We start from the raw sequence: 26,015 nt of genomic DNA, 5'->3' as shown, positions 1-26,015 counted from the left end.
AGGGTGAGAGATAGAGTGAAAGGATAGGAAGATAGGGGGTTTTACAGAGGAGGTGGCGAGTGAGGGGGAAAGATAGAGAGATAGGTAGATAGAGGTGTTACAGAGGGGGTGGCGAGTGAAGGAGGTCAGAGAGACGAGACAGGAGAAGGAGGGCAGGTGCGGGAAGAACCAAGAAGCAGGTAAAAGAAGAAGAGGAGCAGAAGAGGGAAGAGCAGAAGACAGAAGAACAAGGTAAAGAAGAAGAGGAGCCGAAGATCAGAAGACAGAAGAACACAGAAGAAGGTAAAGAAGAAGAGGAGCCGAAGATCAGAAGACAGAAGAACACAGAAGAAGGTAAAGAAGAAGAGGAGCCGAAGATCAGAAGACAGAAGAAGGTAAAGAGGAAGAGGAGCGGAAGATCAGAAGACAGAAGAGCACAGAACAAGGTAAAGAAGAAAAGGAGTGGAAGATCAGAAGACAGAAGAACACAGAAGAAGGTAAAGAAGAAGAGGAGCCGAAGATCAGAAGACAGAAGAACACAGAAGAAGGTAAAGAAGAAGAGGAGCCGAAGATCAGAAGACAGAAGAAGGTAAAGAGGAAGAGGAGCGGAAGAGCAGAAGAGAGAAGAACACAGAAGAAGGTAAAGAGGAAGAGGAGCGGGAGAGCAGAAGAGAGAAGAACACAGAAGAAGGTAAAGAAGAAGAGGAGCGACGAGCAGCAGAGGGAAGAGCCAAGAAGAGGGACAGAGAAGAAGAAAGCACACGCAGGTCGTGGTGCAAAGGAGAGAGAGAGAAGCACACAGAAGAAGAACACAGATGAAGACAGAAGACGGGGAGCAGGAAAGAAAGAAGAGTACAGATGAAGACCACAGTAGAAGAGCACAGAGGAAGAACAGAGATGAAGAAAAGAAGCAGGAGAGGAGGTGAGTAGCGCGGGTCAGGGCGGGGGGCTTGGCGGTCGGGAGGAGTACTTACTGTGAGTTCGCTGGGCTTGCTAGGAGGTCTCAGGAGCCTGGGCTGGTGGAGCTGCAGCGGCAGGGGGAGCGACCTACCCTTGGGTCAAGGGTCGCTAACACTGTCGCGCAGCGGCTGCCATAAGAGGGAGGGTGGGAGGGGTCAGCTGGTGGAGGGGGACGGGAGTGGGGCGACGAATGGGAGCTGGGGGGGCGGGGCGTGCAGGAGGTGGCGGCGGGAAAGCGGAAGGAGGGAGGACAGGTAGAGGGGAGAAGAGATGGGGCAGGTTAAGGGTGGTGGGGGTGAGTTTAGGAAGAAAGTTAGGAGGAAAGTTAGGAAGATGGGGGGGTTATAGAGGTGGAGGTGGGTGAGGGTGAGAGATAGAAGATAGGGGGTTGCAGAGATGGAGGTGAGTGAGGGTGAGAGATAGAGTGAAAGGATAGGAAGATAGGGGGTGTTACAGAGGAGGTGGCGAGTGAGGGGGAAAGATAGAGAGATAGGTAGATAGGGGTGTGAAAGAGGGGGTGGCGAGTGAGGGAGGTCAGAGAGACGAGACAGGAGCAGGAGTGCAGGCGCGGGAAGAACCAAGAAGCAGGCAAAAGAAGAAGAGGAGCAGAAGAGGGAAGAGCAGAAGACAGAAGAACAAGGTAAAGAAGAAGAGGAGCCGAAGATCAGAAGACAGAAGAACACAGAAGAAGGTAAAGAAGAAGAGGAGCCTAAGATCAGAAGACAGAAGAAGGTAAAGAGGAAGAGGAGCGGAAGATCAGAAGACAGAAGAGCACAGAACAACGTAAAGAAGAAGAGGAGCCGAAGATCAGAAGACAGAAGAAGACAGAAGAAGGTAAAGAAGAAGAGGAGCCGAAGATCAGAAGACAGAAGAACACAAAAGAAGGTAAAGAAGAAGAGGAGCCGAAGATCAGAAGACAGAAGAAGGTAAAGAGGAAAAGGAGCGGAAGAGCAGAAGAGAGAAGAACACAGAAGAAGGTAAAGAGGAAGAGGAGCGGGAGAGCAGAAGAGAGAAGAACACAGAAGAAGGTAAAGAAGAAGAGGAGCGACGAGCAGCAGAGGGAAGAGCCAAGAAGAGGGACAGAGAAGAAGAAAGCACATGCAGGTCGCGGTGCAAAGGAGAGAGAGAGAAGCACACAGAAGAAGAACACAGATGAAGACAGAAGATGGGGGGCAGGAAAGAAAGAAGAGTACAGATGAAGACCACAGTTGAAGAGCACAGAGGAAGAACAGAGATGAAGAAAAGAAGCAGGAGAGGAGGTGAGTAGCGCGGGGCAGGGCGGGGGGCTGGGCGGTGGGGAGGAGTACTTACTGTGAGTTCGCTGGTCTTGCTAGGAGGTCTCAGGAGCCTGGGCTGGTGGAGCTGCAGCGGCAGGGGGAGCGACCTACCCTTGGGTCAAGGGCAGTGAGTCCATCCGCACCAGGGGCCTTATCGCCCGGGAGCCCATCAATCACATTTTTTATTTCCCCTGTGGTGATGGGGGTATCTGAATAAACACGATGAGACTGACTTAACCACACCAGTTGTATTGAGTCAAAATACGCTAGGAGGTCTGGTTCCTCTGTCACCGATGTGGCTTGATAATGTGTCTCATAGAAATTGGCGAATACTTACGCTATCTCACGTGTAGTTGTGACCAATTTTTTGTGGTGTCCATGGTTTCAGCTACATGGGAGGAGTGGGGGTTGGGCTTTATTAGCCTTGACAGGGTCCTAACCGGTCTGTCAGCCTCACAGTAACTCCACGCCTGTGCTTCTTTATGTAAATACAGAATTTTGTGGGTGGCCTCATCTTTGAATTCTTGTAATTTAGAGTTAATGACTGCCAGCTGATCAGTATCCCGAGTGAAAGAAGCTATTCTCAAGGTCTTGGAGTTCTCACTCGAGGCCCGCCAGCCTTGCTTGGCTATGCATGCCCCTCTTATCACCACCTTGAATGCCTCCCACAGTATTGAGGGTGATTCGACCAAATTCACATTGTGTGCAAAGAAACTGTTAATCTTCCTACGGGTCTCATTGCAAAACACATCGTCATGCAAGGCCCCAGGCGGGAGGCGCCAGGTGAAAGGCTGTGGTGTGCTGTGGGGAATCTTTCGCTCCAGTAAAACTGGAGCATGGTCTGAGAGAGTATGGGGAAGATGAGTGACTCCGGACACCCAGGTCCGCACTGCTGGTGACACTACCCAAAAGTCTATGTGGGACCATGACCTTTGGTGGACCGATATACAGGTAGCTTCAAGATCACGGGGATGGGATAGCCTCAAGATATCCAAAAGCAAATTGTCAGTCATTATAGTGTGCAACATATTAGACACACGCGGGTGTGGTTCCCTAGGTCCCCCCGATATGTCCATGTCATCATCAAGTAGAACATTAAAGTCCCCCCCCCAAATAATGATCGGCGGACCTAGACTTTGCATCCTGGACCACAATGGTGAGAGGAAATGTCGGTCATCATTGTTGGGGCCATATACGGCAGCGAGTAACACAGATTTTCTCTCTAGATAACCGGCTAGGAGTACGTATCTGCCTTCTGGGTCGGATATTGTTTGTGCTGTGTGGCAGGCAAGACCCCTACATAACAGGATTGATACCCCCATATATTGAATAAACAGATGAGTAGGCAGCGTCCCAGCCCCCAGCCCTAAGGCATAGGTCAGCTAGATGTGTTTCCTGCAAAAAGCATATGTCCTCCTTATGCCTGGTCAAATAAGAATGCACCAGTCTGGCTTTTCTGGCATCGCTGAGGCCCCGGATATTCCAGGTTAGGCACCTGAAGGTTGTCATGGCGCTATGGCATAACAGAGAATTTCTGCCATCTTTTCTAGGGTCATGTGTGTGGATTATATGATGCAGTGTCATATGTCCTGTGCAATGACTGTCAGCCCATACCTCATTTGTGTGTTCTTGAACAACTTGCAACACGTGGTAACAAAACAACAAACTTACCTCCATTCCCCCTCCCACTCCAACCCCCGAACATGGTTAAGAAAAGAACCACTTCTCCCGTCCCTACATAACCAGCTTGTGCTATAAAGCAACATAGAGGGAAGCCTCCCTGGGGGCGAGATGACTCCTGGTTTCTACCAGCCAGGTGGTCCCAGAGTCCCAGTCAGGGCGGCGCAAAAGTATCATGTCTGAGTTGAGGGTGGCTTGCTATTAGAACAATGTAGCACCAGAGTTACTTAATCATTGTCACTTAGGTCTGTATTTCCTGTGACCATGGATGCATCCCCCAGCAGGCCACGTTTTTTGGTTACACTTTTGGCAAATTTCAATGCTAGCTTGGCATCAGTGAAGGCATGTGCTTTCCCATCGGTTGTGATTTGGAGCTTAGTGGGATACAACATTGCGTATGGGTTTTCCAATTTCTCCAGTAGCTTCTTTACATGAATAAATTCATGCTGCGCATCCTGCACGGCTATCATAAGTCCAGATATAAAGAGATAGCATTACCATGGTACTGCAGCTGGCTTTTTTCGTGGGCAGGTGAAGAGCAGCATCCCTGTCTCGGTAATTGAGGATTTTGCCTATAATAAGTCTGGTGGGTGCACCAGGGGAGGACGGGGGCCAAACGATATGTGGCCTCATTTTACTATGAAAACTGAGGATAGATGCTCTCCAAATAGGCTGCGCAGCATATCCTCGACATAGTCTTCCATTTTAGTTATAGCCCTGGATTCCGGTATGCTCGTAATGCAAAGATTACTGCTGTCAGGACCTCACCGCCAGGTCTCCGTTTTTGGCTTTGATGATGTCTAAGATTTTATCCATTTTTAAGAGGTGTTCCTTAGAGTCAGTTTGCTGGTCATCTATATCGGAGCTCCAAGTTTCCAGGTTGTCAAGTCTGCTCTCATGCCAGTCCACACATTGCTTCACTTGCTCAAGACTGGCTTCAAGGAGGTCCAGTTTACCATTGATTGTTTTAAGACTGTTTTTCACTTCCAGTAGCATGACTTTGAGATCAAGTTCGCTGGGGCTTCATCTGGAGCGGGATTGGACCTTGCCCCCTGAGATCGTTCACCTTCATTGTGGCGTATATGCTTTTTCCTCTCAAATGATAGTTTGGCCAATTTAATCTCTGTTTTCCCCATTCTGAAGTGTCACAGGGCTCTCTGGCCTTCTGAAAGGTTCACAGATGGGGGCAAAAATTCAATGAAGTTGTCGAGCTGAAGGGCTCTGTTGCCTCCTCGCCCGTGGTCGCTTGAGGGGTCCTGCCAACCTATTGCAGCGGGGGACGAGCAGGCCTAAAGGTCCTAGCGAGAGAGGCCTGTATTCCTCTCCTGCTGCAGCACAACCACCAGCTGGCTGTGTCTTCCCCCCCCACTGCCTATGGGGGGTGCCACTCAGCAGCACTCTGATCTCCACACCTGGTTCTCCACTTTCCGGGTGCTCGCCCGTGCCTCCTCTGCACCCCGCGCTGCCTCTGATCCTCACTTGACACTCGGGCTGTGCCACAGCCAGCGCCCGGCAACACCACATGGTCTGCGCTCCGCCTCCCGTCCTGCCAACCTCTAACTCAGGAGAAGGCGCGCAGGGCTCAATGGATTTCTCCGGAGCCCCCTCTCCAGCACCACGCAAGGCCTGCGTCCGGACTGTTTCTCTGTTACCGGGGCCGCACTCCGGGCGGCGTTTGCCACTATTTGTTGATGCTCTTCACCTCTTCATTATTTATTTGATTGCCGCTTCGCTGGGTACCCCGACATAAGCAGATAATGCCGGATTTTGCACGGCCGGCCAGCAGAGCCCTCTAAGGAGTGGAGATCTTTCTGTGTGGCGCAACCACTTCAATGGAGTTTGATGACAAAGCGGGACCCCCTTTGCTAAGCTCGACAGAGATGCAATGGATCCTCAATGTCAAAAAAGGGTCCATCAAAGGTACCTTTTCACCTTGACCGGTCTGGGTCCTGCCATTTGCCTGTCCTTTATCATGTTTGTCCTAGATTTTGGATTTGCAGTGGTCCCTCGCAACCGCAAGTAACCTTTTAACCGCCTTTGACTTCTAAGCACAGTTTTCACATTAAGGCCCTCATTACAAGTTTGGTGGTCTTTTTCTAAGGTTGCCGGAGCCGCGGGTGCCAGAAGACCGCCAGTGCTGGTGATCTCCCAACTGCCATATTACGACTACTGAAGGATTTGTGCCACAATTTTTGTGGAAATCCGTCAGCAGTCGTGCTGGCAGTCAGTGGCGCAGAGGCGGTTCCACCTCCAACACCACTACTCCAGTGAGATGTTGCCTGCCGTATTACGAGCCGGAGTTTTGCTGACGTGGTGGTGCTGGCGGTGCAAAACCACCAGGACCCATCCCCTCCAGGATAACCAGCTTGCAGGACAAGGTAAGCTGATCATCCGAAAAGGGAGGGGGAGTGTTGGGTGCATGCGTGTGGTGTGTGCATGTATGTGTGCGAATGTAGGTGTCTGAGTGCGTGTTTGTGAGTGAGTGAGTGAGGTTGTCTGTGTTCAGGTCTGCGAGTGAGTGGGGGTGCATGTGTGCAGATCAAGGGGAATGTGTACAAGTGTGCATACGAAGAGTGGGACTGTGTTAATATAAGTGTGTGTGAAGGGGATGGGTGGGTGGATGAATGATTGTGGATGGGGTGCATGTGTGAGCGATTGTGGATGAGGAGTGTCTGTAGGTCTGTGGGTGCGTGTGTGCATGTGTTTGTGTGAGTGGATGGAGAGGGGTGCATGTTTGTGTGAGTAAACAGGGAGAGCAAGTGAGTGTATACATGCAGTGCATGGGGAAGGGGGAGTGTGAGTGAGTGTGTGTGTGTAGGTGTGGGTATGTTTGTATGTGTATATGGTGTTGGTGTGTGCATTGAGGTACGATTGGGAGGTTGAATGAAGATGAGTGGGGGTGGGGGTTGTGCATTTATGTATGTAGTTGAAGGGAGGGGGTGGGGGATGGAGAGTGTATGTGTGCATGAGTGAAGTGTATGGGTATGTATGTGTGTCTATGGGAGTGAATGTTGTGAGTGCGTGTGTGAGTGGGGGTGTGTCTGTGTGTGATTTTGTGTGTGTGGGTGCATGTGTGCTGAGGTGTTGGGGGTATCCCAGCAACAAGAACGCAAGTTCCTGTGACCAGGATACATTTCTGCCAGCATTTGTGTGGTAGTGAGAACGCCAGGAAAATGCTGGTGGTGTCCCGAGGCAAAATAACCATGACAGTTATTCAACTCCTTCTGCGCTGGAGGTGGAAACTGCCAGCCTGGCGGGCCACGCAAAAGTGGTGCTATGGTCAGCGTTTCGGCAGTTTGGTTTCAGCCAAATCACCCAACTCGTAATATGGCGATCTTCACCACCGGCCTGGCAGCGGTGAGACTTCCACCTTGAGTCTGGCAGTCCAAGGACTCTTTAAAAATTCATATCTCAGTCTCTACTTATTGGATTTGTGTTGCTTTGGTCTTGTGTTAGTCAGATAAATGTATTCTATTTTTCTAATCTGGTGCTGAGTCTTTTTGTTATGTCTTTCACTGTGTTAATGTAAATTAAGTGTTGCACTAATACTTTACACATTGTCTCTTACGTTAAGCCTGACTGCACTGTGCCAAGCTACCAGAGGGTGAGCACAGGTTAATTTAGCTTAGATATGTGACTTACCTTGATTAGTAGTGTGGACCCTACTTTGACAGGGTGCATACCTCTGCCAACGAGAGACGCATTTTCTAACAATTTCTAACACAGAGCTTTATCTGGAATCTCTCAAAATCCATCTCCCTTTCTCTCAGTACATGTGTTTAAAAAGCATTACATCCAACCCGGAAAACGTATTCAACATACAAGATACAAAGAAATATTTCAGAGCAGAAGGTACCCTAAACCAATTCTATTCAGCTCTGTTCAGTGAGTATACAAAATGAACAGACTGTTGCAAAAGGTTGAAAAAGAAAGGACTACTAGGATAGTCTTTGTGTCAACATTTAAACAAAGTCTCCCACAATTTAATAAAAACATCAAAAAACGTTAAGAACTACTACAAACCAAACTCGATTTTCATAGATTATTTAAAGACAGATCACTTTTCACATACCAGCATTCAGGCAACATAAAGGAAAATCTCACATTAACTAGGAACAGGCTTCCAGAGAAACATATTGGCAGTAAGAAATACAACAATTGCATTTACTGCAATAAAGTAATCATGGGAAATACCATTAACCATTCTCACAACGGTCACAAAATCATTCCTCCTTTATGGAGATTGAAACACTAAAAATGCCATCTATTGTTTGAAAGGCCCATGCAGCTGATTATGGTTTGGGAAGGCAGAAAGGAAAACCAAAACCAGAATTATACAAACACAAAAGTAACATACAAAATCAAGAAAAAAAATCCAGTGTAGTATAGACTGTATGGTATGCAATCATAACATCAGTGAACTATAATTACAGATTCTGGAAATGGAATAAAGGAAAATCTGAATATTTAGTTTAACATATAGTGGAGGATTGCTTTCATTCATTTTTTGAGGTGTATGATGACTCCATTCAATTGGTTTTTTTGTATTCGTTTGACTACATGTGATAGTTCCCATCAGCAGATTATGTCAAACTGTTTATCATATTTTGGTTTTGGTTATTTATGAATCATGCATGTCTAACTATTGCACTTGCTTTACGCTCTTGATCACTCTCACACTTTTCTGGCTGTTGTTCCAAAAACACAGCCGCTTTATCTAATCAACACATAAGTTTGTTTGAGCCGTAATTCTCCTTTTTCTGTATTTTTGTTAGCACACATTATGGGTTGGCACACTCATTAATTACACTTTTGTATATTCTCACTTTTCATGCAATGTATTTAACAAACACCTTTGCTTACGAGTTTACAACTGGTGTTCAATACAGTGTATTGAGTCCGAGTGTAACCAGTAATTACAGCACTGGGGGCTCACAAGAGTGTTCTATATGTAGCAGGAGATTCTGAGCATGCATGCATGCAGGCCCGTAGTAGGAAGAATAATTTTAGGGGGTCATGGCCTCAGCTATGATCAAACATTAAAGCAGTGCTCTATAGATGTAGTGTTTCTCAAATGCTGGTTGTACCACTAAATATCCACCCAAGAAAATAGTGGTATATACATAAAGAGGACAGAATATTGAAAGGTAAGAGCACAAAGAGAAGTATTGATTTACTATTCCTAAATCCACATCTACACACCTTGAACATATACATATTGCTTGGGTACATATTTATAGAGTAAGGTATATACAATTATTCTTACCTTACCATGTGACTCTGTGTGAAGGAATATGGGGCTCTTTTTAAGATACATATTAAAGAACACTCAATCAGCCTTTCACAATCCAACAGTAAATCCTAGATGGAATTTAAAGTAGAAGGGTGTAAAGTTTTAAAGTAGACGACTTGCAACTTTGTGTATTTTCTTAACCATTTAAGCTTTGTGCAAAGCAAAGCTTTTCAAGTTCTTAAAAAAGTTGCCTCACCTCAGAGCACTCCCTCTCACACCTCTAAACTCAGGTAGTGTATGTCCAGCCTGCTGAAGGATGTCATACCAAGGATGTTCTGCATCAGGAAATCATCACACCTGGAAGGCTGAAAGGATAAACCTTACCTCAAGTAACTCTATGAAATTTCTTCTGCTTTCTAAAGTTTGGTGTTTCTTACTTCCTACCAACTTCAAAAGTGAAGTTTTAATTTTCTCATCTGTAATTTAAAATAACTTTACAGAAAGCTTGGGACAGATCCATCAATAACATTTTGAGAAATTAGTGGTGAAGAGTGTGTTGTAATCATTTTCGTGTGGCCACAATAAATAAATGCCAGTTTACAGGAGACGTGGAAAGATCCCACAATTAATTTAGTGATGAGGTTGTGAGAAAAAATAGATAGTTCAATTATATTTGATCAAAAGCATCAGTCAAAACTGCATGGATTTGAAGCAGTCTCTGCCATTGGCATACACCACTCACAGTTGCAGGCAGATTCTGAGAAAGGTATTGTGCAAAAGGAGATGTTAGTTAAACATCAATCAACTAGACAGGTAGGCATGGTAAAGGACAGGTGATTGTGTGAGCCAGGGATAGGACCATTTGAGGCCTCTGGACTGACTGAGGATTAACGTTCCATTTCCAATTAAAGGAGCTGTAGATGGGCAGGCAGCAGCATTGCCTCAAAGGCCCTGAGTGTTGGTTATCTTGTTTGCATCTAGGATCCTGCTCTGCAATAACATCTCTGTTTGCTGCTGCTTGCATTGGTATCTCCCATTTGAATGCTACAGAGATGTTCACTTCCAAAATTATGGAATTCTCTACTCCTTCACATGCGATAGACTTCTTGCATGGAATCTTCAAGGTCTTTGCTTGGACGAGCATTCACTTTTCTGTGTGGTGAATACAGAAAGCATGGAAGGCTGCCATATGGAAATGGAAAATATTTACTTGCAGGTGTATTGTTTCAGCATTACTGCAATCAAACTTTGTGCTATGAAGCAGTTATGGGACTACCATATTTAAGTGTACACTAAAGAGCCTAATAATCTCCTAAACAAACCTGGACTTCTCACCAGGTAGGTTGTACTTTTCACCAACTATACCAGCAAATGTAGACATGGCTGATATGGATTGAAAATAAGAGAGAAGCTGTGACAGCATTTTTCAACAAGAGCATATAGCAACAAATAAGAAGGTGTTGCCATTGTTATGCAATTTGCAAAAAGCCATGTGGATCATGTAACAATGGTTAGGCCTTATTGGGATTTTAAAGACCACTGTGTAAGGTGTTTTTCAAATTTTACACTAGTATCCCTTTTATGTAATAAAATGCAAAGTTGTGTTTGGAAATCACAGTGGGCCAGGCGTATTGGCCAAAACATGAGAAGCTATAAATTCCACTTAAAATCTCCAATCATCCTTTCTCTAAGTGTAGCTAGTTTTCAATTTACTCCTTGAGGCTGTCTCTTACTTTCTCTGCTATCTCCCAATCATTGTCCCCACTGCCTCTCTCAACCTTTTCCCCATTATCTTGTTCTGTTTGTAGCTGCATCTATCTTCTTATTCTAATCCCTCCTTCTCTCTTCCTGGCTTTTTATATTTACTCTTTTTCTCAATCTTCTCTCCTTTTCAAAACATCTTCTCTTCTATCTTCTTTGTACTTCTCAAAATGTGTTTTTCTCTCCTTAACTGTTAGAAATGGGGTCTGTGGTTGGCAGTCAGGTTACCCCCTGTCCAAGCAAGGACCCTCACTCTAGTCAGGGTAAGTCACACACAATCCAAATTATCCTGTGCCCAACCTCTGGTAGCTTGGCACTGAGCAGTCAGGCTTAATTTAGGAGGCAATGTGTGAAGTATTTGTGTAATAAATCATACAATAACACCATATAGCACCACAAAAATACACCACATAGTGTTTAGAAAAATATATAATATTTATCTGATAAGATGCAGGTCAAAACAATTAAAAGCAATAAGTATATGTCAGATATCACAGTAAAAGTGATATACAGTTTCTTAAGTCTTTTAAAAGCAATCAAAGTCTCTTTCAAGCACAAAGTACCTGGTTTGCGTACAAAATCTTCACAAAGAACCACAGAGGAAAAGAGGAGTGGAAACAAAGGGGTGTGTGTTGATTTCTCAGGCCGCACACGGCGATGCGTCATTTAGTTCTCACACAGGGATGGCTGTGCATCGATTTCTGGCGCTCAGTCGTGGATCCTCTTCGGGTTGCGGGGTTTTCAAATGCCCCAGGGACGATGAGTAGCTTTCCTGCGCTGGCAGGATGAAGTCACAGGAGCTGCGTCTATTCGCTGGGCGTTGCGTTAAAGTTTCTACTGCACGGCAGGCGTTGCATCGATTCGTCTCTGGAAGTCAGGCTGTGTCATTCCAGCTCAGCTGTGCGTCGATCCGGTGGGCTGTACGTTGAATTTCCAGTTGTTGCGCTGCAGCTGTGTTGATCTCCTTGATGAGAAGTCGGGCTGCATCGCTCCAGTTTGGCGTGCGGTGAAACTTTCACCGCAGTGCAGGCTGTGCATCATTCCTGGCAGGCTGTGTGTTGAATCTCGACGCACAAGGGGTCCTTCTTGTGGTGATGAAGTCTTTTTGGTCCTGAGACTTCAGGGAAAAGGAGGCAAGCTTTATCCAAGCCCTTGGAGAGCACTTCTTCGCCACAGCCAGAGAGCAGCAAGTCAGCAGGGCAACAGCAAGGCAGCAGTCCTTCGCAGAAAGCAGACAGGTGAGTCCTTTGAGTAGCCAGGCAGGTCTTCTTGGCGGGATGCAGGTTCTGGTTCTGGTTCAGGTTCTCTTCTCCAGGAAGTGTATGAGTTGTACCAAAATGTGCCTTTGAAGTGGGGGAGACTTTAAAGAGTGGCTTAGAAATGCACAAGGTCCCCTTTCAGTTCAGTCCTGTCTGCTAGGGTCCCAGTAGCGGTTGTAGCATTCCTATGTGTGAGGGCAGGCTATGTCATGTCATTGTCAGCCCCTCCACCCTCCCAGCCGAGGAATACCCATTCAAAATGTAGATGTATGCAAGTGAGGCTGAGTATTCTGTGTTTATGGTATGTCTGAGTGAATGCACAAAGGAGCTGTCAAATAAACCCAGCCAGCAGTGGATTGTAAGGCACAGAAGGATTTAACTGCAGATAAATGCTCACTTTCTCAAATCCAACTTCACCAGTCAGCAGGAGTTTGTATCACCATTATAGCCATACTAAACATGACCTTCTACTCCTTTCAGATCATCAGCTACCACTCAAACAATGTATGAGGGCAGCCCCAATGTTATCCTATGAAGGGAGCAAGCCTCACAGCAGTGTAAAAACAAATTTAGGGGTTTTACACTACCAGGACATGTAAACTACATATATACATGTCCTGCCTTTTGCCTACACAGCACCCTGCCCTGTGGGTAACCTAGGGCATACCTTAGGGGTTACCTATATGTAGAAAAAGGGGAGGTTTAGGCTTGGCAAGTACTTTTAAATGCCAAGTCAAATTGGCAGTGAAACTGCACACACAGGCCTTGCAATGGCAGGTCTGAGACAAGGTTACGGAGCTACTTAAGTGGATGGCACAAACAGTGATGCAGTCCCACAAGTAGTATTTAATCTACAGGACCTGGGCACATATAGGTGGTCATTACAACCCTGGCGGACGGTGTTAAAGGTGCCGTAATACTGCAAACAGGTCGGCGGACAAAAAAAGGGAATTATGACCCTGGTGGAAACCGCCAACAAAGACAGCCACTTTAACACACCGCCCGCCACGGCGGTACAGACAAGCAGCGCAGCGGTCACCGCCAACAGACAGGCGGAAGACAATGTACCGCCCATAGAATCACAACCCGCCAATCCGCCACCTTTTCCGGGGCGGATTCACCGTGGATAAAAACACGGCGGAAACAGTTTCTGCAATGGGAAAACGCTCACCTGAACACATCCCACGAGGAAGGAGGACTCCATGGAGCCGGAATTACAAATATTACCGGCCCTTGTATTCCTACTCATCTACGAAGACCAACGCCGGCGCCGGCGAAGACAGCGGCGAGTACTGCACCTACGACATAGGGGAGGGGGGAGGCAAAAGTTAGGGGGAAACACACGCAACACCCCCACCCTCACTCCCACCCTCGCATAGTACAACACACACACCAATGCATTCACAAAAATCTCAGGAACAATCCACAACCCCTCCGGAAGAATGCAAAGACAAAACAAAATCAGTTCAAACATTGTAATGTATCAAAATACATGTCTCAAAAATTTGCAGATATATCATTAAATCAGTCAAAAGTATATACATTACGAGAAGTAGTGCAGATATGCACATATCAATGTCCGTGCACCACTAGTCCAAAAATGCATGGGGGAGGCCCACAAAAGATACCTGCCCACAAACGGAGAGAACACTGCCAGGGCATCAGATAGAAATACTACAGGCACCTCAGGGGAAAGGGAAGGGGGGGCACCTCAGCCGGATGAGTGCAAAGCCAGATCCACAACGGGGCTCCATGCCCATTGATGTATCCTGGGGAGTGCAAAGCCACAGTCTCTCAAGTCTCTACAGTGGGTGGGTTGCCCACTGGACCATCCTAGGGAGTGCAAAGCCACAGTATCTCAAGTCTCTACAGTGGGTGGGTTGCCCACTGGACCATCCTGGGGAGTGCAAAGCCACAGTCTCTCAAGTCTCTACAGTGGGTGGGTTGCCCATTGGACCATCCTGGGGAGTGCAAAGCCACAGTCTCTCAAGTAGATAACAGCCTCCACTGGTTCTGTAGGGGGACTGGTGCCCAGACTGGATTAGAGTCCCCGTGACAGTTCCTGTCCCGTCACTGTCCCAGCTGCACATGGGATAACGATGCGTGATGTGGCGGCCTTTTTATTCTTCCCCAGTGTATGCCCTGTTCAGCGGTGCTTTGCCATGGCGGTCTCTGGACTGTTCAGCGGTGCTTTGCCATGGCGGTTCTGGACAGTTCAGCGCTGCTTTGCGATGGCGGTCTCTGGACTGTTCAGTGGTGCTTTGTCAAAGCGGTCTCAGGACTGTTCAGCGGTGCTTTGCCATGGCGGTCTCTGCACTGTTCAGCGTTGCTTTGCCATGGTGGTCTCTGGACTGTTCAGCGGTGCTTTGCCATGGCGGTCTCTGGACTGTTCAGCGGTGCTTTGCCATGGCGGTTCTGGAATGTTCAGCGGTGCTTTGCCATGGCGGTCTCTGGAGTGTTCAGCGGTGCTTTGCCATGGCGGTTCTGGACTGTTCAGCGGTGCTTTGCCATGGCGGTCTCTGGAGTGTTCAGCGGTGCTTTGCCATGGCGGTTCTGGACTGTTCAGCGGTGCTTTGCCATGGCGGTTCTGGCCTGTTCAGCGGTGCTTTGCCATGGCGGTTCTGGACTGTTCAGCGGTGCTTTGCCATGGCGGTCCCTGGACTGTTCAGCGGTGCTTTGCCATGGCGGTCTCTGGACTGTTCAGCGGTGCTTTGCCATGGCGGTTCTGGCCTGTTCAGCAGTGCTTTGCCATGGCAGTTCTGGACTGTTCAGCGGTGCTTTGCCAGGGCAGTCTCTGGACTGGGCATTGGTGTGTGGCATGACGTTCTGTGAACTGGGCATTGGTGTGTGGCATGACGTTCCCTCATTGCCCAGCGGGGCTGTGGCAGTCAGGGCCCTCCTGGGCACTGACTCCGGCGGTGGTCTCCAGACCAGTGATGATACTTGGGCTCTCCTGGGCACTGACTCCGGCGGTGGTCTCCTGACCAGTGACGATACTTGGGCCCTCCTGGGCACTGACTCAGGCGGTGGTCTCCTATAGGAGGCTGGACTTGCTTGTAGTGAGTACCAAGGGGTACTTACACCTTGCGCCAGGCCCAGGTATCCCTTATTAGTGTAGAGGGGTGTCTAGCAGCTTAGGCTGATAGAAAAGGTAGCTTAGCAGAGCAGCTTAGGCTAAACAAGGAGAGGAGTGAAGCTCCTACAGTACCACTAGTGTCATATGCACAATATCATAAGAAAACACAATACACAGATATACTAAAAATAAAGGTACTTTATTTTTTTGACAATATGCCAAAGTATCTCAGTGAGTACCCTCAGTATGAGGATAGCAAATATACACAAGATATATGTACACAATACCAAAATATGCAGTAATAGCAATAGAAAACAGTGCAAACAATGTACAGTCACAATAGAATGCAATGGGGGCACATAGGGATAGGGGCAACACAAACCATATACTCTAGAAGTGGAATGCGAACCACGAATGGACGCCAAACCTATGTGACCTTGTAGAGGGTCGCTGGGACTGTAAGGAAACAGTGAGGGTTAGAAAAATAGCCCACCCCAAGACCCTGAAAAGCGGGTGCAAAGAGCACCTAAGTTCCCCAAAGAGAACAGAAGTCGTGATAGGGGAATTCTGCAGGAAAGACCAACTCAAGCAATGCAACAACGATGGATTTCCAGACGAGAGTACCTGTGGAACAAGGGGGCCAAGTCCAAAAGTCACGATCAAGTCGGGAGTGGGCGGATGCCCAGGAAATGCCAGCTGTGGGTGCAATGAAGCTGCCACCAGATGGTAGCAGCTGTGGATTCTGCAAGAACGAGAAGGGCTAGAAACTTCCCCTTTGGAGGATAGATGTCCCACGTCGTGAAGAGTCGTGCAGAGATGTTTCCGTGCAGAAAGACTGCCAACAAGCCTTGCTAGCTGCAAGGGTTGCAGTTAGGGTTTTTGGATGCTGCTGTGGCCCAGGAGGGACCGGGATGTCGCCAATTGCGTGAGGACACAGAGGGGGTGTCCAGCAAGAAAAAGAGCCCACTCAGAAGCAAGCAGCACCCGCAGAAGTGCTGGAACAGGCACTATGAAGTGGAGTGAACCGGAGCTCACCTGAACTCACAAAGGAGGGTCCCACGATGCCGGAGGACAACTCAGGAGGTCGTGCACTGCAGGTTAGAGTGCCGGGGACCCAGGCTTGGCTGTGCACAAAGGAAATCCTGGAAGAGTGCACAGGAGCCGGAGTAGCTGCAAAATACGCGGTTCCCAGCAATGCAGTCTAGCGTGGGGAGGCAATGACTTACCTCCACCAAACTTGGACTGAAGAGTCACTGGGCGGTGGGAGTCACTTGGACAGAGTTGCTGAGTTCAAGGGACCTCGCTCGTCGTGCTGAGAGGAGACCAGAGGACCGGTGATGCAGTTCTTTGGTGCCTGCGGTTGCAGGGGGAAGATTCTGTCGACCCACAGGAGATTTCTTCGGAGCTTCTAGTGCAGAGAGGAGGCAGACTACCCCCACAGCATGCACCACCAGAATAACAGTCAAGAAGGCGGCAGGATCAGCGTTACAAGGTCGCAGTAGTCGTCTTTGCTACTTTGTTGCAGTTTTGCAGGCTTCCAGCGCGGTCAGCAGTCGATTCCTTTGCAGAAGGTGAAGAGAGAGATGCAGAGGAACTATGATGAGCTCTTGCATTTGTTATCTAAGGAATTCCCCAAAGCAGAGACCCTAAATAGCCAGAAAAGGAGGTTGGGCTACCTATGAGAGAGGATAGGCTAGCAACACCTGAAGGAGCCTATCAGAAGGAGTCTCTGACGTCACCTGCTGGCACTGGCCACTCAGAGCAGTCCAGTGTGCCAGCAGCACCTCTGTTTCCAAGATGGCAGAGGTCTGGAGCACACTGGAGGAGCTCTGGGCACCTCCCAGGGGAGGTGCAGGTCAGGGGGGTGGTCACTACCCTTTTCTTTGTCCAGTTTTGCGCCAGAGCAGGGCTGGGGGATCCCTGAACCGGTGTAGACTTGTTTATGCAGAGATGGGCACCATCTGTGCCCATCAAAGCATTTCCAGAGGCTGGGGGAGGCTACTCCTCCCCAGCCCTGACGCCTTTTTCCAAAGGGAGAGGGTGTAACACCCTCTCTCTGAGGAAGCCCTGTGTTCTGCCTTCCTGGGCCAAGCCTGGCTGGACCCCAGGAGGGCAGAAACCTGTCTGAGGGGTTGGCAGCAGCAGCAGCTGCAGTGAAACCCTGGGAAAGGTAGTTTGGCAGTACCCGGGTCTGAGCTAGAGACTCAGGGGATCATGGAATTGTCTCCCCAATGCCAGAATGGCATTGGGGTGACAATTCCATGATCTTAGACATGTTACATGGCCATGTTCGGAGTTACCATTGTGACGCTATACATATGTCGTGACATATGTATAGTGCACGTGTGTAATGGTGTCCCCGCACTCACAAAGTCTGGGGAATTTGTCCTGAACAATGTGGGAGCACCTTGGGTAGTGCCAGGGTGCCCACACACTAAGTAACTTAGCCCCCAACCTTTACCAGGTAAAGGTTAGACATATAGGTGACTTATAAGTTACTTAAGTGCAGTGGTAAATGGCTCTGAAACAACGTGGACGTTATTTCACTCAGGCTGCACTGGCAGGCCTGTGTACGAATTGTCAGATCTCCCTATGGGTGGCACAAGAAATGCTGCAGCCCATAGGGATCTCCTGGAACCCCAATACTCTGGGTACCTCAGTACCATATACTAGGGAATGATAAGGGTGTTCCAGTATGCCAATGTAAATTGGTGAAATTGGTCACTAGCCTGTTAGTGACAATTTGTACAGAGAGAGCATAACCACTGAGGTTCTGGTTAGCAGAGCCTCATTGAGACAGTGAGGCATCACACAGGGAACACATACATATATGTCACAAACTTATGAGCACTGGGGTCCTGGCTAGCAGGGTCCCAGTGACACATAACAAACATACTGAAAACATAGGGTTTTCACTATGAGCACTGGGCCCTGGCTAGCAGGATCCCAGTGAGACAGTAAAAACACCCTGACATACAATCACAAACAGGCCAAAAGTGGGGGTAACAAGGCTAGAAAGAGGCTACTTTCTCACATCTCCTGACCAGTGATGATACTTGGGCCGTCCTGGGCACTGACTCCGGCGGTGGCGGTGGTCTCCTGACCAGTGACGATACTTGGGCCATCCTGGCCAATGACTCTGGCTGTGGTCTCCGGACCAGTAACGATGGTGCTGGCGTCCCCACCGCCGGGAAGATTGCCGCCCTTCTCTGCCGTGATGCTCACACCAGTCTGTGCAGACTTCCTCTGGCCCTTCCCCACCTTTGGAGGAGTCACAGCTGCCTCTGCAATCCCCCTGGAACCCCTGTGAGTTGTTTTGCCTCCAGGAGTCTTCACCCGGTCCCGTCGGACACTTTCCAATTTCAGAGCCTTTACAGGGGGTGGGCTGCCAGTGCCTTGGCTCCGGGTCACACTGCCTGCCCTGGTGGCCAGTGCACTCCACACACCTTGAATAGGCACCATTGGTACTGGAGGGTTTTTGGCTGAGGCGCTACGACAGGACTGACGAATTGGAGGGGGGGTGGGGGCAACAAGGTCAATTTTGCAGAGGGACAGTTTCTGACGAACACTGGGATGGGTAGTTGGAGGGGGTCTGGGAGTGGAGGAAGAGGAGGTGGTTGTAGGAGGTGTCACTTTAGGTGTTTTGGGTGAAGGTGCAGGTACTTGGGTGTGTGGTTGCCGGCGTTTGTGTACTTTGGGTGGGGGCGTCACAGACACACTGGGAGAGGACACAGGGGACGTGTAAATGTGAGTGGGGGTGGTGAGTGCAGGTGAGCGGGTTGTGGTGCTGGGTGTCCTGGTGCGATTCCTGGTGCATGTAGATGTAGTGCATGCAGGTGAGAGTGTAGACGACACTGGAAGGTAGGAGGCAGACGGCGAGGAGGGGGACACAATGGAGGCAGTGTGTGTTGGTGTGTCTGCATGTGGGTGATGCTTGTTTGAGTGCCTGTGGGTTGTGTGGTGCCTATGTTTGCCAGAGCTTCCCTTGGGTGTTGACGTGTGTGCATGCTGGTCTGTAGGTGTGCTTGGGATGGGCTGAAGTACAGGGAATTGGGTCTGGGTGGAGGAGGTTGGAGGGGGGAGGCTAGACACAGGGACAATGGCTGCCATCAGTGCTGAGGCCAGAGATTGCAGGGTTCGCTGAAGGGCAGCCTGACCAGTATGAATGCCCTCCAGGAATGCATTACCATGTTGCAATTCTCTTTCTACACCCTGGATGGCATTCACAATGGTAGACTGCCCAACAGTGAGTGACCTGAGGAGGTTAATGGCCTCCTCACTGAGGGCAGCAGGGGTGACTGGGGCAGGGCCTGACGTGCCTGGGGCGAAGATGATGCCCACCCTCCTGGGTGAGCGGGCACGGTGCGAATGCTGAGGGGCTGCTGGGAGGGCAGTGTTGGTAGGGGAGGTGGCGGCTGTACCTGTAGAAGTGGGGAACACAGATGGTGCCACCACCACAAGGGAGCTCCCATCGGCGGACGAGTCCGTGTCGCTGGTTAGTGATCCGGTGGCCGACGTGAAGCTCCCCTCGCCCTCCGTCCCAGTGGTGCATTCTGAGTCAATGGTGTGGCCCTCCATGGTCATGTGGGATGCAGCTCCCTCATGCTCCGGTGCCACTGTACCTCCGCCTGATGATGCTGATGCACAAAAGAACATGGAAAGCACAAAAAGGGTGGGGGGAAGACAGAAGAAGAACAGGTTGAGTGCATGGCATACTGCTACCGTTGGCGGACAATACAGACACAGCTGCCCCCTGCACTACGCCGTGCTCCTGGCCTCTGCAGATGCAATTCCTGGGATGTGGCCTACATGGCTATGGTGGACATCTGCAAACATGGATGTGACAGGGGCATCTATACCTGTACTTGGCATTATACTGCGGTGGGGTAGAGTGCCACATGGCCTCCAATACAGAGGGGCCTAGTCTACGTATTTCTGCCTGACCTAGGTACACCCACAGGCCTCCTCCCCCACCCAGACCCCTCCACTGCGCGCAAAGTCAGCAGAATGAGGTTGTAATCACCCCCTTGTGTCTGCTGTGATGCCCTCAAGCGCCCATCCAACTCCAGGTAGGCCACCACCAGGATCCGGAACATCAGGGGGGTCATGGTGCGACGGGCACCCCTCCCACGTTGGGAGGCCATCCCCAGCTGAGCCTCCGCCGTCTTCTTGCTGCAGCGGTGTAGGAAAGTACCATCTTGCCTGGCATGTTACCCCAATATTTCACTGTATATATGTTGTTTTAGTTGTATGTGTCACTGGGACCCTGCCAGCCAGGGCCCCAATGCTCATAAGTGTGCCCTGTATGTGTTACCTGTGTTATGACCAACTGTCTCACTGAGGCTCTGCTATTCAGAACCTCAGTGGTTATGCTCTCTCATTTCTTTCCAAATTGTCACTAACAGGCTAGTGACCAATTTCACCAATTTACATTGGCATACTGGAACACCCTTATAATTCCCTAGTTTATGGTACTGAGGTACCCAGGGTATTGGGGTTCCAGGAGATCCCTATGGGCTGCAGCATTTCTTGTGCCACCCATAGGGAGATCTGACAATTCTTACACAGGCCTGCCAGTGCAGCCTGAGTGAAATAACGTCCACGTTATTTCACAGCCATTTACCACTGCACTTAAGTAATTTATAAGTCACCTATATGTCTAACCTTTACCTGGTAAAGGTTGGGGGCTAAGTTACTTAGTGTGTGGGCACCCCAGCACTAGCCAAGGTGCTCCCACATTGTTCAGGGCAAATTCCCCAGACTTTGTGAGTGCGGGGACACCATTACACACGTGCACTATACATATGTCACGACATATGTATAGCGTCACAATGGTAACTCCGAACATGGCCATGTAACATGTCTAAGATCAAGGAATTGTCACCCCAATGCCATTCTGGCATTGGGGAGACAATTCCATGATCCCCTGAGTCTCTAGCTCAGACCCGGGTACTGCCAAACTACCTTTCCCAGGGTTTCACTGCAGCTGCTGCTGCTGCCAACCCCTCAGACAGGTTTCTGCCCTCCTGGGGTCCAGCCAGGCTTGGCCCAGGAAGGCAGAACAAAGGACTTCCTCAGAGAGAGGGTGTGACACCCTCTCCCTTTGGAAAAAGGTGTCAGGGCTGGGGAGGAGTAGCCTCCCCCAGCCTCTTGAAATGCTTTCATGGGCACAGATGGGGCCCATCTCTGCATAAGCCAGTTTGCACCGGTTCAGGGATCCCTCAGCCCTGCTCTGGCGCGAGACTGGACAAAGGAAAGGGGAGTGACCACTCCCCTGACCTGCACCTCCCCTGGGAGGTGCCCAGAGCTCCTCCAGTGTGCTCCAGACCTCTGCCATCTTGGAAACAGAGGTGCTGCTGGCACACTGGACTGCTCTGAGTGGCCAGTGCCAGCAGGTGACATCAGAGACTCCTTCTGATAGGCTCCTTCAGGTGTTGCTAGCCTATCCTCTCTCCTAGGTAGCCAAACCTCCTTTTCTGGCTATTTAGGGTCTCTGCTTTGGGGAATTCCTTAGATAACGAATGCAAGAGCTCATCAGAGTTCCTCTTCATCTCTCTCTTCACCTTCTGCCAAGGAATCGACTGCTGACTGTGCTGGAAGCCTGCAAAACTGCAACAAAGTAGCAAAGACGACTACTGCGACCTTGTAACGCTGATCCGGCCGCCTTCTCAACTGTTTTCCTGGTGGTGCATGCTATGGGGGTAGTCTGCCTCTTCTCTGCACTAGAAGCTCCGAAGAAATCTCCCGTGGGTCGACGGAATCTTCCCCCTGCAACCGCAGCCACCAAAGAACTGCATCACCGGTCCTCTGGGTCTCCTCTCAGCACGACGAGCGAGTTCCCTTGAACTCAGCAACTCTGTCCAAGTGACTCCCACAGTCCAGTGACTCTTCAGTCCAAGTTTGGTGGAGGTAAGTCCTTGCCTCCCCACGCTAGACTGCATTGCTGGGAACCGCGTGTTTTGCAGCTACTCCGGCTCCTGTGCACTCTTCCAGGATTTCCTTTGTGCACAGCCAAGCCTGGGTCCCCGGCACTCTAACCTGCATTGCACGACCTCCTGAGTTGTCCTCCGGCTTCGTGGGACCCTCTTGTGCAACTTCGGTTGAGCTCCGGTTCACTTCACTTTGTATTCCCTGTTCCAGCACTTCTGCGGGTGCTGCTTGCTTCTGAGTGGGCTCTTTGTTTTGCTGGATGCACCTCTGTCTCCTCACGCAATTGGTGACATCCTGGTCCCTCCTGGGCCACAGCAGCATCAAAAAACCCTAACCGCAAGCTTTGCAGCTAGCGAGGCTTGTTGGCAGTCTTTCTGCATGAAAACACCTCTGCACTACTCTTCACGACGTGAGACATCCATCCTCCAAAGGGGAATTTTCTAGCCCTTGTCGTTCTTGCAGAATCCACAGCTTCTATCATCCAGTGGCAGCTTCTTTGCACCCACAGCTGGCATTTCCTGGGCATCTGCCCACTCCCAACTTGATCGTGACTTTTGGACTTGGTCCCCTTGTTCCACAGGTACTCTCATCTTGAAATCCATCATTGTTGCATTGCTGGTGTTGGTCTTTCCTGCAGAATTCCCCTATCACGCCTTCTGTGCTCTTTGGGGAACTTAGGTGCACTTTGCACCCACTTTTCAGGGTCTTGGGGTGGACTATTTTTCTAACCCTCACTGTTTCCTTACAGTCCCAGCGACCCTCTACAAGGTCACATAGGTTTGGAGTCCATTCGTGGTTCGCATTCCACTTCTAGGGTCTATGGTTTGTGTTGCCCCTATCCCTATATGCCCCCTTTGCATTCTATTGTGACTATACATTGTTTGCACTGTTTTCTATTGCTATTTCTGCATATTTTGGTATTGTGTACATATATCTTGTGTATATTTGCTATCCTCATACTGAGGGTACTCACTGAGATACTTTGGCATATTGTCATAAAAATAAAGTACCTTCATTTTTAGTATATCTGTGTATTGTGTTTTCTTATGATATTGTGCATATGACACTAGTGGTACTGTAGGAGCTTCACTCGTCTCCTAGTTCAGCCTAAGCTGCTCTGCTAAGCTACCTTTTCTATCAGCCTAAGCTGCTAGACACCCCTCTACACTAATAAGGGATACCTGGGCCTGGTGCAAGGTGTAAGTACCCCTTGGTACTCACTACAAGCCAGTCCAGCCTCCTACAAGCGGCGAATGCCCACCCTTCTCTTCCGGCAGTGGGTGCCCCATCTCTGGTGGGCCCCCAGGGTCCGTACGTCCTTGGCGATGGCACGCCAAATGTCCTTCTTCTGGTGGGGCTGACCTACATGACATGCACAAGGGAAGAAGAGAAGGCATTACCAACTGCACCGTAGATGTAAGTGTCCCCCTCCCTACCTTTGCCATTTGGCACATGCATTCATGTTCCCTGAACTCTGCCTCCTTCCCTCTTACAACCAGCCCTCTCCACCCAGGGCTATCCCGTACAACGTGTTCCCTGTGTACTTACCTGTTGGTCTGGAGGACCGTAGAGTAGCGTGTACTGGGGGAGGACCCCGTCTACTAGTTTATCCAACTCCTGAGCAGTGAAGGCAGGGGCCCTTTCCCCAGACGAAGCAGCCATCGTCGCTTCCAGACCGAGGTCACAGCAGCACTTGCAGTGTAGGTCCTCTCCTGTCGAAGGTCAGGTATCTAGTGATTGAACAGATAGAAAATGGCGGTGGCGTCCGCGGCGGTGACGTCCGCGGCGGTGCGTATCATCACCGCCAGCGCACTTGTTCATTGGCTCCTGGGACCCATAGGGTCCGATGTTAACCAATGCAGCATTGCGCCGCGGTCTACGACCGCCTACCGCGACGGTGTGCAACGCCAATGCAGTTACCCCACAATCCCATTGTCCCAGTGTAGAGGTCAGGCAGCCGCCATTTCAGGGGCCCACATGGCTTCATTTACTTCTGCGTCACACATAGCTAGGCCTACACTCAACACACATGCAGGAAGGGTTTTGTGTTTGGTGTCCTCTTCTGTGTTTAATGTGGGTACATACCTTGCTAAAATTTGACTCAGTCGTCGCTGTTGTCCTTCCTAGGCGCCGTCAGCTGGGACATTTGAGAAGATGGCGGAATCCTCCGGTGTACCGACCGCTGGTGTACCTGTTGACTATGGAGGAGCGACATGTAATCGTCACCTACCGGTTTGACTGTGCCACAATCCAGGAACTATGTACCCAGTTGGAGCCAGACCTGATGTCACCAATCCGCCATCCCACTGGAATCCCCCCTCACGTGCAGGTGCTGTCAGTGCTCCATTTCCTTGCAAGTGGCTCTTTTCAGACAACAGTGGCCATGGCATCAGGGATGTCCCAGCCTATGTTTTCCAACATGCTGTCCAGAGTATTGTCTGCCCTGCTGAAACACGTAAGGAGATACATCATTTTCCCTGAGGTGGAAGATTTGGCTACAGTGAAAGGTGACTTCAATGCCCTTGGACATATCCCCAACATCATAGGTGCTATTGATGGGACCCATGTAGCTCTGGTCCCCCCCCACAGGAGTGAACAGGTGTACAGGAACAGGAAGAGTTATCATTCGATAAATGTACAGATGGTATGTTTGGCAGACCAGTACATCTCCCAGGTTAATGCTATATTCCCTGGCTCAGTGCATGACGCCTACATCCTGCGGAATAGCAGCATCCCTGATATGATGGGTCAACTCCAGAGGCACCGTGTGTGGCTATTAGGGGACTCTGGTTACCCCAACCTGTCCTGGCTATTGACCCCAGTGAGGAATCCCAGGACCAGGGCAGAGGAACGCTACAATGAGGCCCATGGGCGGACTAGGAGGGTGATCAAACGGACCTTCGGCCTTCTGAAGGCCAGGTTCAGGTGCCTCCATATGACAGGTGGTTCCCTATTCTACTCACCGAAGAAGGTGTGCCGGATCATCATCGCCTGCTCGATGCTTCACAATCTTGCATTGCGATGCCAGGTGCCTTTTCTGCAGGAGGATGGTCCAGATGGCGGTGTTGTGGCAGCTGTGGAGCCTGTGGAGCCTGTGGACAGTGATGAGGAGGAAGCTGAGGAAGAAGACAACAACAACAGGGAGTCAGTCATACAGCAATATTTCCAGTGACACACAGGTGAGATTTTTCTTTTTTCCCATTACATTCACTGTCACATGTCTTCCTCTATCCTGTGTGTAATTTCATAGCATTATTTAGTAACTGAGATGTTCCTTTCCATTACGGTTTCACAGGTGTGTTTACCAACGTGTGTCATCTGCATGCATCCTTCAAGGACTTGTGATGTGTGACATAGGTCTGTTGCCTTTAGAAGTAGAAACGCATTTTGACACTGTCATTGATAATACATATTACCAAATCATAGACTGACTCCAGATTGTTTTGTGGTTCAAGGGTGTTTATTGAACTGCTCAAAAATGGAGGGGGGTTGTAAAATGGTGAGGGGTGATGGTGGAGGAATGTCCATGGCAGAGTCCAGTCTATTAGTCTCACAGATACACTGCCCATCTGGGCATAGGAAGTGGAGCTGGGGCAGTTTAAGTATGGACAGGGTAACAAAGTGGGATAGTGGGAGGACAATCAGTGTGGTCTCATTTCCTGGCGGGGGTCTTGCCATCTTGCTCTGCCCTGTTCCTGGATCTCAGGGCCCGCTTGCGTGGTGGTTGTCCATCTGCAGGGGGTGGGGTGCTGGTGTGGTGGTCCTGTGGCGGGGCGTCCTGTCCACTAGCGCCGGCAGAGGAGGTGGGCAGTTCATTGTCCATGTTAGTGTCAGGGGCCCCTTGGAGTGCCACGGTGTCT

The sequence above is a fragment of the Pleurodeles waltl genome, chromosome 3_1 (genome assembly GCF_031143425.1).
Source record: "Pleurodeles waltl isolate 20211129_DDA chromosome 3_1, aPleWal1.hap1.20221129, whole genome shotgun sequence".
Classification (NCBI taxonomy): Eukaryota; Metazoa; Chordata; class Amphibia; order Caudata; family Salamandridae; genus Pleurodeles; species Pleurodeles waltl.
This window is presented reverse-complemented; position numbering follows the sequence as displayed.